Genomic DNA, 16,335 nt, shown 5'->3' with positions numbered 1-16,335 from the left:
GTGGCAGGGTGCATATGGCCCACTTCTGGCAAACGAGGGAATTCTTCGCAGGCTGCAGGTTTAACTTGACCCGGATTAAGTGATTGCTTCTCTCTGTCCATCGTGCTGCCTGCTCCGATGTGATGTGGAGGATACTCCTTACGGGCCTAGCCGCAAATGAATGCTTTGCCTGGAAAGCTGCACATGTTGATTATCAGAGTGTGGCCCCAACCGTGAGTGTATACTTGTCTTCAGGCCTAGTCGATTGTGCACACTCCTCTGCGTGCTAAGATGAGGGTATACGCTATCTCGGGGATGTAATCGGGAATGTACAATGCCTGAACGCTCGGCTCATGACTGCTTGCCAGGACGCTGCTAGAAAGGTTCGTCTGCCCTTATCTTACTTCGGGACACTTCATCCGAGGCACGTTGGATCTCGATGCGTTGCAAAAATTGATTCATCAAGGTCCTCTGTTATGCAAGGGCACTCGTCAACTCTATGACTTGTCGAGACAAGTGTTGTTCACCATTTAGATTGGAAGAGCTTGGAAGGAACGTGCCTCATTGAACAGTGGAAGTGCGGTAGGCTTTGGGCGTGAGATTTGAATTGGGAAATGTCAAATCCGCGGAGAAATGTGGTGGAAATGCCCCCAGCTCGATGGTTGGTTCGGATGGTTGAGATAGTCTCGGGCCGATTTGGGTTGCTTGGAATGCCATGGGAGCAGGCTAGGCCACTAGAGCAAGCTGAGCCGCGGGAGCAGACTGGGCCACGAGAGTAGGCTGCTCGGCACATGATGCTTGCGAATGCGAGGCTTGGACTTGTCTTGGCAACACATTGGGCTCGTGTTGGGCATGGAGTGACATGGCTCGGGCCGTGGCTTTGGTGGTGTGGGCCTTGGATAGCACGGCTTGGGCCATGGTGGTAGAGCTATAGACCTCGCCACAGGTGATTGCTGTGGTGGCCACTGCGGTGGTTGCCATGGTGGAGCCTTGTGGTGGTGGTGCCGCTCCCTCTGAGATCGCATTTAGTCTCGTGGATCGCCGTGGTCTCATTTCTTAAATATTGGAATTTTCACTTATGGAATTTTCTAAGTTTCTAGCCATTGTATTTCTCTTTTATGTTTTATCAAAGAATCTCTGCAAATAAAAAATTCTAATAATAAGAACGTACGAAAAATACAAGTGGACTAGAAAATAGAGAAAATAGTGAAAAAACTTTTCTGCGCGAGAGTTTTCTACGAGTATGAATCTCAACTCTCAATGAAAGCACCAATTTGTGGATGCAAATTTTTTACTCCTTGATCTTGGACAAAATTGCACCTACAAAACAATTAACATCTTAGGTCAAGGCCAAGAACCTCATGCCCCTACGATGAATGGGGGGCTTTGGCTGAAGAACATTCGATGCCAAAGTTAGAATTTAGAGAGAAAAGTGTTTAAGAATTCTAGAGAATTTTAGCAAGAGTTGGAAGTCCCCTTTTTGGGAGAGAATGGAGAGTTTTTATAGGTGAATGGTGATTAATGGATTAATTAGGAATTAATCCATTAATTAGCCTAATTAATTTAATTTATATGGAAGGTTTTGAATGTTATGGAATGATTTCCTTGTAGAGGATATGGAGTAAAGATGGATGAGATAAATTTGAACTTGTTACCTATTTTGGGCACTCTTGACTCGGTTGATGGATGATTCTCCACTGCTCGCATGTAGGAAACCCAATGTGTCTCGAGGGCAATTTTGTCCTCTTCATCTAAAAATCCACTTATCGCCTCTTGATTATTTTTGCCTCCACATTTAGAATTTAAATATACGAAAAGTCGATACATTTATTTTCAAAAGTACCATAGGTTTTATATACATTTTTTGTATTACTATACGTAAAATTTGAACAATTTAATGAAGTTCTTTTATGAAAATATTAATAATTTTTTTAATGAAGGAAGAGACTAATTAAATATAATAAAAGAAATAAAAAGTTATTCTTTCTTTTGTTAAAAAAAAAAGTTACTCTTTCTTTGTAGTGATAATGAGGAACTAGTTGAGAAGATTGGGGGGGGGGGGTAAGGTATAAGCTAATAGACTCAAAGGTATCTTGTCCTCCATTATTTCGTCGGGCCAGAGTGCATTTGTTCCGGGTTGTTTGATTTCAGATAATTCGTTGGTGGCAATGGTTAATTCGTAATCTACCTATTAGTTTCCGTTCACCGGTGAATCAATTAATATGGCACTTCCATAATCACGCGGGAGGAGGGGGTGTTTTACACGGTCAAAAGTGGTTTTAAGGTTACTAGAAGGATTGTGGAATCTCAATCTCTTAGTGCTTCTACGTCTAATTCTGAGAGTAATCCTTATTTAGCTCTTTGTAAATTAATTTGGAAGGTTAAAATCCCTCCCAAGGTGAAAGCAGTGGCGAAGCTACGTGAGGGCGAGGAGTGGCAGCCGCCACTCCCCTCGCTGGAAAACACGATTGGAGCTTTGGTTCAACCCCTCCCCTCGCCTATCCTGTCGTCGGAAAGCCATGGCGTCGGTAAGCTGCCCATTGCAGAAGAGGCAACTCATGTGCGAGGAAGACGAAAAGAAAAGAAAAGGTGTGTTTTAAAAGAAAAACATTGGACCGAACGACGTCATATTCTCCATTCCTTTTAAATGAAACGTTGCATTTTACCTTTTCTTCTTTCTTTTGTTGCTTTTCTCCATTTTTTCTTTCCTTTTTTCTTCCTTCTATTTTTTCTTATGTTTGACTTGGTCCCTTTGTTTTTTATTAATGGTTTGTCTTGGTCCCTCGTTCTTTTGGTTGGATCTTTTGATTGGTCCCTAATTAATTGTTTTGGATGTGATATTAAAACTTTCAATACTTAGAATTACCTTAATGTTGATTTTTCTTTTATCACAAATGATAATTTCTACAATAAGAAGGTGTTGAGTGAATTAAGCCTCACATTCATAATCAAATTCGTATATCTTTTTCTAGTCATCACTACTTTTAACGAATTTCTGATTTGACTTTGAGGACTTGTTTCATAATGTCTAAAAAATTTGTGAGGAAAATGATATTAATGTTCCTAACATAGAGGATTTGCATTTCACACCCGAAAAATCAAAGCCCAAAGCTCCAAGACTCACAAACTTACATTACTATCGTGTGGATCTCTAATTTCAAGTCCTTAATTGGTATGCAACTAAAAGAATTGAATGGTTGCTTTAATGAGGTAAACACCGAGTTACCAGTTGCAACCGCTTAACTAACGAGAGAGTTTTTTGCAATGAATATTGTGAAAACATCAATGCGTAACAAAATCAAAGATCAACGGTTTAGTGGTAGCAAAGTTGTTTACATTAAGAGAGATGTTTTTGCTATTGTTTACTATCTAAAAAGATTTGGATGTCTACATTTTTCTAAAACCTTACCTTTTTAAATTTCGCCCCTCCTCCCGACGATTCTTGGCTTCGCCATTGGGTGAAACTATTTACATAGAAAGTTAGTCAGGGCATTCTCTCGACTAAAATAAATCTCGTGAGGAAATGAGTAAGGTTAGACGTGGAGTGTGTAGCGTGTAACGGCGATCTTGAAATTGAAGGTCACGTGTTTAGGGATTGTAGTTTCACGAAGGCAGTGTGGTTTGCTTCCCCCTTTGGATTGCGTTCTTGACATTATACAGAGTTTGGAAATTGGAGTGGCTGCTATCTCTGGTGGAACATAAAGGTACTAATTGATAGGAGCATATGTATGCGACTTAGTTAGCTCGTTTTCTTGCATTTAGTGAGTTAGTTTCTGTTTATTATGTGTTTTAAGTTATTTTTGTGTGTTTTCAGGTTCAAATGACAAAGTTGGCAAGAAAGTGCAATTTATAAGACTTAGTTAGCTCGTTTTCTTGCATTTAGTGAGTTAGTTTCTGTTTATTATAGTGTTTTAAGTTATATTCGTGTGTTTTCAGGTTCAAATGACAAAGTTGGCAAGAAAGTGCAATTTATAAGACTTAGTTAGCTCGTTTTCTTGCATTTAGTGAGTTAGTTTCTGTTTATTATAGTGTTTTAAGTTATTTTCGTGTGTTTTCAGGTTCAAATGACAAAGTTGGCAAGAAAGTGCAATTTGGAGCATTTTGAAGCAGTTTTAGGCCAACAATGGATAACACATGCATGGAGCAAGGTGGATGGACGTTTTTGAAGTTCAAGAGGCTAGGAATATGCTGAAGAGATAAAGAAAATAAAGTCAAGACTTGGAATATAAGGAATCAGCTAAAAAGAAGGAACATTATCCAAACCAACCTTATCTTATTTTATCCTAACCTTATCCTAATCTACCTAATTTTATCCTAATGTTATCCTAACCTTATTTTTTCTACCCGTGCCCTTCCTTTCCCTTGGCACACCAACCATACAGATTTCCCATGAAAAACCCCTCCCCCACACTTGTTTTTTTGCAATAATGTCGCTCAAAAGGAATTCCCTTTAAGTCATGCTCCACTATACTTTAAGAACAAGGGTATGGATAGTCCTATTCTAGGCTAGGTAGGGATAATGTGGCTAACAAAGAAAATAGGATAAATAAGGCTCAAAAGGGTTAAACTTACAAAACATATGCAAGGGATTAAGACTTTTTGGCTCCGGTGGTAACTACTAAACAACTTCATCTTGTTATATGTTATGCACTCAATTTTAAGCTTTGAATGAAACGGGCATGAGTTCTTTATTTGAACACATGGGTTGCCTCCCAAAAAGCACTTACTTTAACGTCTTCCAGCCGAACGGTACCTTTATTTAAGTTTCACTAAGTCCAACGGCATGCTCTTCGAAATTCTCGTATTAAGGCTTCAAACGGTGTCCGTTCACTTTGAATTCATGTCCTATCTTTAAACTTTGAATTTGGACTGCACTATAGGGAAAGACATTAGTAACAACAAAATGACCAATCCATTTAGAACACAACTTACCTGGAAACAATCAAAGGTGGGAGTTGAAAAGTAACACTTTATGCCCTATAAAGAACGTCTTGCTACGAATCATCTTGTCATGGAATGCCTTCGTTTTCTCCTTGTAAATTAAGCGTTCTTATAAGCTTCGTTCCTAATCTTCTCAAGCTCATTCAATTGCAGCTTTCTATGAATGCCAGCATCATCTATGTCCATATTGAATGTTTTGACTGCCCAATGCGCTCTATGCTCCAATTCAACCGAAAGATGGCATGGTTTCCCATAGATGAGCCGAAATGGAGACATCCCAATTGATGTTTTGTAGGCTGTACGTGTTGGAAATGTGCCCTAAAGCCAATCATGTGATGATACTTTACGGACATTTCACATGTTAAACTAATCCAGTTTAACATATAAAGGGCATAAATTATTGTTTGAGCCGTCTCATATAAATGTTATATGCTTAAACGATAAAGTCCAAGGAATATGTGATTGGGAGAATGTAATCTAATGAAGTTAGATTCATGAGACCATTATTTCGTAGACACATCCTAAACGTTCCTGATCATAGGATTGCCAATTGGGCGTTGACAGTCCGTTAAGATCAGTACGTACTATGTTTTCTCTCAGGGAGAGTGATTAGTCTCTAGTTATTGGTGTGTGTGACATCAAGACAAGTACGGTAGGTGCTCAATAGAGAATGAGTTCACTGAACGTGATCAACGAAGAGTTCTTATATTCCATGTCACATGAGAACTCATGGTTGGGATAATGCAAAGTAGTTCTTTGACCTGAGGCATCACAGTTGTCTTGTGGTTAAGTCCTTGATCTTTGATTATGTCAAAGTCACCCCCTCGGGGTGTCCACGGCATCGTTGGGGTTAAGCCACTTAGCTATGGAGACAAGTGAATGCGCAACAAGGGATCTCTAACCTTCAAACAGTTGAGGGAGAATACTCTATGATATGATTTGGAATCTCTGGCCAGAGTATGAATGAGATTAGGGAATGCGTTCCAAATCACATTCAAGGAAATCATATAAGCACACGAATCACATTGGATAGTAGACATGAATAAATAAACTATCATACCAAACAATGTGGTCAAGAGTATTAGATTAGAGAAGGACCGTATTGCATTTGTAATCCCAAACTGAATAGGTTCTCTATCCTCTTCTGATTAGCTTGGGTAACCATGATATGCTGCTAGGTGTCACTCATGGTTTGTGGAAGCCCTAAACGTGTGTAATCACTAAAGGGAGAATTGAAAATAGTTTCAATTCACAATCGATGTAAAATGGTTTTAATCGCCCACTACCTCGCTAAAAGGAACCTAATGGATCGCACACCATAAAAGGTGGAGATTGAAGATTAAACGGAAATGAGTAAGAATGATTAAATGGTTTAATCATTTATTTATGGCAAGGATTAATTAATATGTTAATTAATCAAACGAATAAGTTCGTTAAAGACTTCGGGATAGTTTTGGACCTTAAGGCCCAATGGGCTTCGAACGTCAAGCCCATTAACTTAAGTTGTATGACAATTTAATGAATGAATATTCATTAAAGCCCAAAAGCCCAAAATCCCCTAAATGGCCGGCCATGATGAAATGAATTAGGGTTTTGGTTGTTTAGGTCACTTAAAGAAGTGACTATATAAATGATTTTATAGCCAAATATTCATTAAGTGTTAAAAGGGTTTATTTTGGGGGAAAATTGGTGAGAATTGTCTCTCCATTTTCTCTCTAAAGAGGCCAACACCTTGGAGGGTACATCTAGCAATCCTACTACTCCAAGGTCACTCATTTCTTCTACAATCAAACCTTGGTGAAGAGACTTAGAGGTTCCCTATTTTGGGAACTTGGAGAAACCTAATTTTCCATCCAAATCCATGGATCTAAGAAGCAAGGAATGAAGGCCCTATCTCTTTGGGTGATTAGCCTTTGCTTATGCAAAGAGGAATCTACAAAGGTAATAATTTCAACTCACTTTGTTTTGAGTTGATTAATGGTTCACCAATCTACTAGGCTTTGAATTTCATGGTAATGTTTTGTTTTTGAGTACATGCAAGCATGATTCCGCCTTTAATTGTTAATTGCATGCCATATGATGTTGCTCAAATGAACATGTTTTTCAAAATAAATCCTTCAAGTGGTATCAGAGCCTAGGTCTAGTAGTTGGTGAATCCTTTTGGGTTTTGTAGTTCATAAGTTTATGATTTAAAAGTTGTAATTGTTACAAGCTTTATTCTTGCTTCTTTGAATGTAAATTTTGTTTGAAAATTTGCCATCTCAAATGTTGTAGATGTAGTTCATATGAGGATGAATATTGGAGCTAAAATTTGGTGTCATGATTTTAGGGATTTTCGGCCAAATCCAAAGGGTGATTTTTTGGGTTCATGTTTGTCTTGTTAAAATGGTTTTAAGGTGACTTTTGGAACCCCTAAGTACCCTAGGATGTTAGCCTCATTTTGAATGATAAAAATTTGAGTTTTATTGCATGAAAACATTCATGGAGCTCTTATGGGTTTTCATGGATGTTCTTCATATGTTCTTGATGTTCTTGCCAAGAACACAAAGGTTTGTGTTTTGATTCAAAGTTTTGATTTATTTCATAAAGTTTATGATATATGTTTTTCAAATGATTTATCATGTATTTAAAGTGTTAAATATTTGTATAAATGATGATGGAAACATCAATCATCAAAACATATATTATTTTTTATGAAAGTATTTAAAGTGTTAAATATTTGTATAAATGATGAAAGAAATATCAATCATCAAAACATATATTATTTTTATGAAAGGTGAAAGCACTACTTGATTGTTTTTTGACAAAACTAATAAATCAAAACACCCACCACTCCTTTTTATCCCTAAAAACCGGCCACCCTAATAAAATAGGGTATTTTTGGGGCTTTTATGCAATTACATAAAGTTTTGATACTTTTGTGTATTTGTACTTTGACCCGAAAGTTTACGTTTTGACGTTAAGGCCTAAAAACGCTAAAGGACAAATTGTTTTGCTCCTTTAATGAAGTTTTGAATTTATTTAAATTTTGGGTTCTAGTTGTATTTACATGAAGTAATGACTTTTGTGTTTTTACAAAGTGACCCCAAAAGTTTATGTTTTCGCAATATGGCCCAAAAAGTTGTGGTTATTGCATGATGGCCCAAATAGGATGAGAACAAAATTGTTTTGTCTCTTTAAATGAGAATTGGATTTTCATTTTGTTTAGCTCCACTTAAATCAATTTTATGGATACAAAAACCAAATGAAAATGTTGCATTCAATTAATTAGTTAAAGCGTTAATTAATTAAAGGAAGATTATGAACCTAAGCCTAATATAATTGAGCTATGTGAAAGGCGTTTCAAATTTGTTTGAACCATGGGAATGTGTAGATTAGATTTTGGTTGTAATTTGATTTGATCAAATGTTGTAAAAGGGCATAAGTCCTTCTTTACTTTAAGGTAATTTGTTTTATGCAAATGTTGTAATGAGCATAAGCTCATCCTTTACTTTGAAGTATTTCTTTCTTGCTTTATATGATATGCATGAAAATGAAGTAATTGGGTCCAACGCCCCTAAGACAACACGCCTTAATGTGATTAAACGCGTAACTAAAATCAATCTCTATCCCCTAGACCGAGATTCAACACAAGGCTCGTGTTGAATCTAAACAAAGGTTCATAGTCATCCTAAGGCCCTAAGGCAACTATATAGTCCATCAAATGAATGCAAACCTTATGTTAGTAGTAACATATACTCTTGCTTTAAAAACCGTTTTAAAAGCATAGTGGGAGTATTATGTACAACTAAAACAATCATATGGACCAATAGTTGTAATAGGACCAAAATTGTTTTAATAGAGATTAAAATGTATATTGATATGTGATGAGACCTAAAACCCTCAACCAAACCATTATTAAGTTGATAAGCGGAGAGTGCTTTGAACACTCTTTCGTGGCCTTCCACCGTGGTAGGCTTCAATCGTTTGTGACTCATACACCGTATTCGTCCAGTTCTGGGGTTGCAAAGTATGTGCTTACATTCAGGAGAAGCCTATAAACATATGATGAAGTGAAAGGTAGGCAACGAGTGTGGCCAATATGGAGTTCTTCTGAGGCCATTCTTGAACCCCTACTTGAACTAGCATGGTGGGAATGACTTAACTAAGTGCAATGGTGCCAATATGGAGTTCTTCTGAGGCATCATTCTCTAGAGGCCAAACGAGATGGGTACTTGCATTAGTTGCAAATGAGTAAGCGTACTCTCTCATTATTATTGTTGCTAGCCAATATGGAGTTCTTCTGAGGTGGGCTTGGTAATAGTGAGCCTCCCATAACCTACTAAGAGTTTCATCCAAAACTCTCGAATTCCAATGAGGGATATAGAATTTGCCAAAAATAGTGGGTGATGCTATTTGATTTAAAGACCCGAATCAAATGGCTTAAAATCAATCAATTTATATTCGTTATGTATTTGTTTACCAATATATTTGCAAACGCTATCCAACACTTGACAAATAAAAACCGAATGTTTTAGTTTCCGGACTTAGGTAAACAATCCCAAAAGAATGTCTTAAAAGGATTGCATATGTATCTAAGTAGTCTCTTCCTCACAATCTTCCTAATGATAATGTATCATTGGAAGAACATGTTAGAAAAAGTCTATCATGAAGAGGACAACACAAACAACCAATGCTTAATCCTTTGTTAAATGAACAAAGGAACTTACGAAGATTAGCAAAATGACAAGGACACTTTTAGTGTTATTATTTTTTCACTTACAAATCGTTGTATGAAGAAATAATAGTTGCTTTGAACAACCCTTAGTCAATGCAAACACTAGTGCTTGTTTCTTTGTTAAATGAACAAAGAACTTGAGAAGAAAGCACAAAGGCATGAACACTTTATGTGCCATGTTTCTTCACTTACAATTTGTTGTGTGAAGAAATAAGAGTTGCCTTGTACAACTCTTTAAGGTTTGTAATTATGTTTAGAACATAATGGTTGGTTGACAAAAATAGTCCATTAACATGGACTTATGATGATTTTGAATCATTGAATGTTGAAGTGATAAACCACTTAACGAGACGGAAACTAGGCAAGGACTTCACCTTTGTGTCCCTATCCTAATGGTTCACTAAGTTTATTGTAAACTATGTAGTGAACAATAAACCACATGCTCTCCAAAATTGTTTGATGTGTATAACACAATTGAAAAAAGGTTTCAAGAGAGATAGTGGGAGTTTAGGGACCATGACTAATGTAGTCAAAGGTGAAAGTCAAATAAAGAAGATAAATAACTCCAAGGGAACAAACTTTCTTTATGAAAGGATGGACATTGGAAGGGGTATTTGCAAGAAATGTCTTGCAAGTGTCAAGAACACACCTTTCGAAGGTGTTGAAAAATGTTCTTGAAAAGTTCAAAACAGTTGGTTCTTCTACTTGAATGCTTGATTCTGTATTAGTAACTATGTTTTACAATCGTTGTAAAAGAGTGACTAATAAGAAGTAGAAGATATATGAGTGAAGAAAAGGTGCTTCACATTCGGAAACGTGAATCAAATGTAGATCTCTGCGAAAGCAGATGGTACTTACTTCCTCATATGAACTACCAAAGAAATTGGATTATAGTAATCTAATTGATTGTCTCTATAGTAGAGATAATATGGTAGTGTTAACTGTTTAGAAAATAATGATGCTTAAAACCCAAAAGGTTGCAAGGTAGTGACTAATCCCAACTAAAGTTGTGATACCTCTAAAAACATAAATTACGAGTTGGTCATAGATGGACGCTTTGGATCGTTAGATCCGGATCCAATACCCTCTTGTTAAAATTGTATGGAGGCGAAATGTTCGAATCTTTATTCTTTTGGAAAGAAGAAAGAATCACAAAGTTGTTGAGGTTAATTCACTTAAATGTTAGTGGCACTTGTCCACAAACATAATATTACTCATGTTGAATAACATTCACCGAAGATCACTCTCGGTTGGACTATAGTTTATTTTGAATAAACACAAGTCCGAATACTTTGTAAAATGTTTCAAAGAATTCAAGTAATGTAAGTTGATGAGTAAGACATCTAAAGTATTTACCTCCTTAGATTTGATCCAAGGAAAGGTAACACTTTAGATAAGTTTCCTTGAAAGATATCAAGGAAAATAGCATCATAAGATAATGTATTTCTCCATTAGGAGAAGAACGAACTTGAATAAGATTTAGTTCGTTAAATGTTATCTATTACCCATATATAGGATATATACTTCTAAAACAATATGATTGTCAATGAGAAGATCTTCCAATATTTTCATGACTCCATAAGATGTAGTTGGAAAAGAAAGACAAATCTTAAGCATGTTAAAGATTTGGGGTTGTGTGCTAATAAGCAATATTTGTTTGATAACAATCTTGTAGGATATCCTTAAAATAACTTTTGGATATCGCTTCTATAAACCAACTAACAAATGTTGTTTTGTTGGGTAGTTCATTGTAATTCTACAATGTGATTTGCCTAAAAGCAAATGAACGAGAGATAGAACTCAAAGAATGGGTTCTTTGAGAGACAAGATAGTAATCAACAAATATAACAACCTAGTTCCTATACCACAAGCTCCAAGGTAGTCGATAAGAATGAAAATCCTTATGACTACATTGAGTGCATATACGATATATACTCAAAGAAATGGTAAAGTACCATTTGACTCGAAATAATGAAACCTTCATAGCTAATTGGTAGCTTAAGGTAACTACAATCAAAGAGAATGGTTGACTTTGAAGAAACCATCTTTGAGATAGGCTTGGTTTCAATTAATTCGAAGATTGCTAGCTACAACTAAAATGGTGGTTCAATGTTTTGACATAATATGGGTTTCCGAAACCATTATTAAGATAGTCTTGATAATATATGTCCAAAACTATAAATCACAAGACATGTAAGTTGTAGAGATCCATCCATCATGGATCTTAGCAAGTTAGTGGGAGCTATTTGCATTTTATGAGAAAATGATCAAATCGTTTGATTTCTCATAAAGATGTAAATGAATCTTTTGTTTACTAGTTTTACAAAAGATTAGTGGGAGTTAATCATGTTCCTAAAAATTTAAATATATATGATATATTAATTTTGGAAATGAAAAGAATACTTCTTCGTTAAAGTTATGACTTTAAGCATTCTATAAACGATAGAATGTATATGGGAGATATAGTCTAAATACATGGGATGGAAATCTATAATGATATATTTCATGATATAATTGGATTATATCAATCCCTAATAATAGACAATGGATGCTAGGAAGTTTCTCATATGATGATAAACTTCAATAAGAAGGACGATTCTAGTAAGACTAGCAAGTTGCCCTTCTCAAAGGGAATGTACCCTTTGACTCCCATTGAAATAATGCGTAAATAGAATCCTTTATGCATACGCAGAAAGGTGATTTATGTATTTCATATTGTATGAAAAACATTGATATGAGTTGTACCTAGAACGGTACAAGATGATATCAGTGCAAGCCCAGGATCAGAACCATGGCAACTGTCAAGTGAGTCTTTAAGTATTTAAGAAATACTAAAGGATAAATTCCTCAAAGATCGAGGAAGAATCAAAGTAACGTAATGGAAGCGTAAATGTATTAGATTATGAATCTAATCCATCATTAGATGTTTCTTCATTGTGAATGAAGAGATAAACAGATATCTCTTTATTATGACTAAAGAGATATTTGGATGGAAACATTAAAGTAATGACTTTAGTGTGTTCCATTATGAATGCAAGATATATTGCCATATAGAAGTTTACAACAATGTTGTTTGGGTGGGAAAGTTCATTTATGAACTCTTTATTCGATTCCAACCAGAAAGTGTATGACACTAATGGGGCGATAGCTCAAGCCTGAGAATCAAGGTCTCATCAAGATCCGAACACAAATGAGAGACTGAACCACATGATTGAGAATCATGTATAATGGTCACGTCGTTATTCTCAAAGGCTGCTTCTGTGGATAACACATATAGATATCCACTGCCTAAGCCTACTATTCAGCCATTTATGAAATGACTACAGAAGAGGTATCATCAAGATGACCAAGCTGATTGGCTCTAGTGCAAGTGGGAGATTGTTGGAAATGTGCCCTAAAGCCAATCATGTGATGATACTTTACGGACATTTCACATGTTAAACTAATCCAGTTTAACATATAAAGGGCATAAATTATTGTTTGAGCCGTCTCATATAAATGTTATATGCTTAAACGATAAAGTCCAAGGAATATGTGATTGGGAGAATGTAATCTAATGAAGTTAGATTCATGAGACCATTATTTCGTAGACACATCCTAAACGTTCCTGATCATAGGATTGCCAATTGGGCGTTGACAGTCCGTTAAGATCAGTACGTACTATGTCTTCTCTCAGGGAGAGTGATTAGTCTCTAGTTATTGGTGTGTGTGACATCAAGACAAGTACGGTAGGTGCTCAATAGAGAATGAGTTCACTGAACGTGATCAACGAAGAGTTCTTATATTCCATGTCACATGAGAACTCATGGTTGGGATAATGCAAAGTAGTTCTTTGACCTGAGGCATCACAGTTGTCTTGTGGTTAAGTCCTTGATCTTTGATTATGTCAAAGTCACCCCCTCGGGGTGTCCACGGCATCGTTGGGGTTAAGCCACTTAGCTATGGAGACAAGTGAATGCGCAACAAGGGATCTCTAACCTTCAAACAGTTGAGGGAGAATACTCTATGATATGATTTGGAATCTCTGGCCAGAGTATGAATGAGATTAGGGAATGCGTTCCAAATCACATTCAAGGAAATCATATAAGCACACGAATCACATTGGATAGTAGACATGAATAAATAAACTATCATACCAAACAATGTGGTCAAGAGTATTAGATTAGAGAAGGACCGTATTGCATTTGTAATCCCAAACTGAATAGGTTCTCTATCCTCTTCTGATTAGCTTGGGTAACCATGATATGCTGCTAGGTGTCACTCATGGTTTGTGGAAGCCCTAAACGTGTGTAATCACTAAAGGGAGAATTGAAAATAGTTTCAATTCACAATCGATGTAAAATGGTTTTAATCGCCCACTACCTCGCTAAAAGGAACCTAATGGATCGCACACCATAAAAGGTGGAGATTGAAGATTAAACGGAAATGAGTAAGAATGATTAAATGGTTTAATCATTTATTTATGGCAAGGATTAATTAATATGTTAATTAATCAAACGAATAAGTTCGTTAAAGACTTCGGGATAGTTTTGGACCTTAAGGCCCAATGGGCTTCGAACGTCAAGCCCATTAACTTAAGTTGTATGACAATTTAATGAATGAATATTCATTAAAGCCCAAAAGCCCAAAATCCCCTAAATGGCCGGCCATGATGAAATGAATTAGGGTTTTGGTTGTTTAGGTCACTTAAAGAAGTGACTATATAAATGATTTTATAGCCAAATATTCATTAAGTGTTAAAAGGGTTTATTTTGGGGGAAAATTGGTGAGAATTGTCTCTCCATTTTCTCTCTAAAGAGGCCAACACCTTGGAGGGTACATCTAGCAATCCTACTACTCCAAGGTCACTCATTTCTTCTACAATCAAACCTTGGTGAAGAGACTTAGAGGTTCCCTATTTTGGGAACTTGGAGAAACCTAATTTTCCATCCAAATCCATGGATCTAAGAAGCAAGGAATGTAGGCCCTATCTCTTTGGGTGATTAGCCTTTGCTTATGCAAAGAGGAATCTACAAAGGTAATAATTTCAACTCACTTTGTTTTGAGTTGATTAATGGTTCACCAATCTACTAGGCTTTGAATTTCATGGTAATGTTTTGTTTTTGAGTACATGCAAGCATGATTCCGCCTTTAATTGTTAATTGCATGCCATATGATGTTGCTCAAATGAACATGTTTTTCAAAATAAATCCTTCAGTACGATACACCCATAATGCATCATCCAAGCCCAAGCTCCAATCTTTCCGAGTTGGCCCAACTATCTTCTCCAAAATCTGCTTGATTTCTCGATTGGAAACTTCGGCTTGCCCACTTGTTTGAGGGTAATAAGGTGTCGAAACCTTATGTGTGACATTATACTTCTTGAGCAGTGCCTCGATGGTTCGATTGCAAAAATGGGAACCCCCATCACTTATAAGAACTCTTAGCAGTCCAAATCTGGCAAATATGTTAGTTTTGACAAAATCTGCAACTACTTTGGAATCATTAGGACGGGTGGCTTTTGCTTCCACCCATTTCGACACATAATCCATAACAAGTAAAATATAATTGAAACCATGTGAAGAAGGAAAAGGACTCATGAAATTGATACCCCAAACATAAAAAATCTCAATAGAAAAGATAGGGGTTTGCGACATTTGATCTTTTGCGCCTATATTGCCCATTCTTTGACAACGATCACAAGTCATACAAAAAGTTCTAGCATCCTTAAAGAGAGTAGGCCAATAAAATCCACATTCTAAAACCTTAAGTGATGCGCGTTGTGTACCAAAATGACCCTCACATGCATAAGTGTGACAGAAAGTTAAAATTGAATTAAACTCCGAATCATGCACACACCTACGAAGAATCTGATCAAGGCAATATTTCCACAAGTATGGGTCATCCCACACATAGAATCGTGTATCATTTTTAAGTTTATCACGTTGGTGCTTGTTTAGGGTGCTTGGAACTTGTTTAGACACCAAATAGTTCACTAAATCGGCATACCATGACACACTTACCTCAATGGACAGTAACTGCTCGTCTGGGAATGCTTTTAGGATGGGTATGGGCTCCTCATCATGTACCAAACGAGTCAAGTGGTCAGCCACTATGTTTTCAATTCCTTTCTTGTCCAGGATTTTGAGATCAAACTCTTGAAGGAGAAACATCCAGAGAATAAGTCTTGGCTTAGCTTTTTTTTTTTTGTGAGTAAGTACTTCAAAGCTGCATGATCAGAGTAAATTATAACTTTAGTACCAAGTAAATACGAATGAAACTTATCTAAAGCAATCACAACAGCAAGAAGTTCTTTTTCAGTGGTGGAGTAGTTCAATTGTGCGTCATTCAAGGTCCGGGATGCATAATAGATTACGTGTGGCCTCTTGTCCTTACTTTGTCCCAAAACAGCCCCTAATGCATAATCTAAAGCATCGCACATAAGCTCGAACGGAAGACTCCAATCTGGTGGAACTATGATGGAGGCGGAAGTTAGCATCTCTTTGAGGTGATTGAAGGCCTTCTCACATTCATCGTCGAATTTAAATGTCACATTCTTTTTGTAGAAGTCGGCAAAGGGGTTGGGAAATCTTTGAAAAATCTTTGATGAATCGCCTATAGAATCCTACATGTCCAAGAAAAGAACGAACCTCTCTCACCGAAGTGGGAGAGGGTAAGTAGCGTACAAGATCTATTTTCGATTTGTCAACCTCAATTCC

The sequence above is a fragment of the Malus domestica genome, chromosome 10 (genome assembly GCF_042453785.1).
Source record: "Malus domestica chromosome 10, GDT2T_hap1".
Taxonomy (NCBI): Eukaryota; Viridiplantae; Streptophyta; class Magnoliopsida; order Rosales; family Rosaceae; genus Malus; species Malus domestica.
This window is presented reverse-complemented; position numbering follows the sequence as displayed.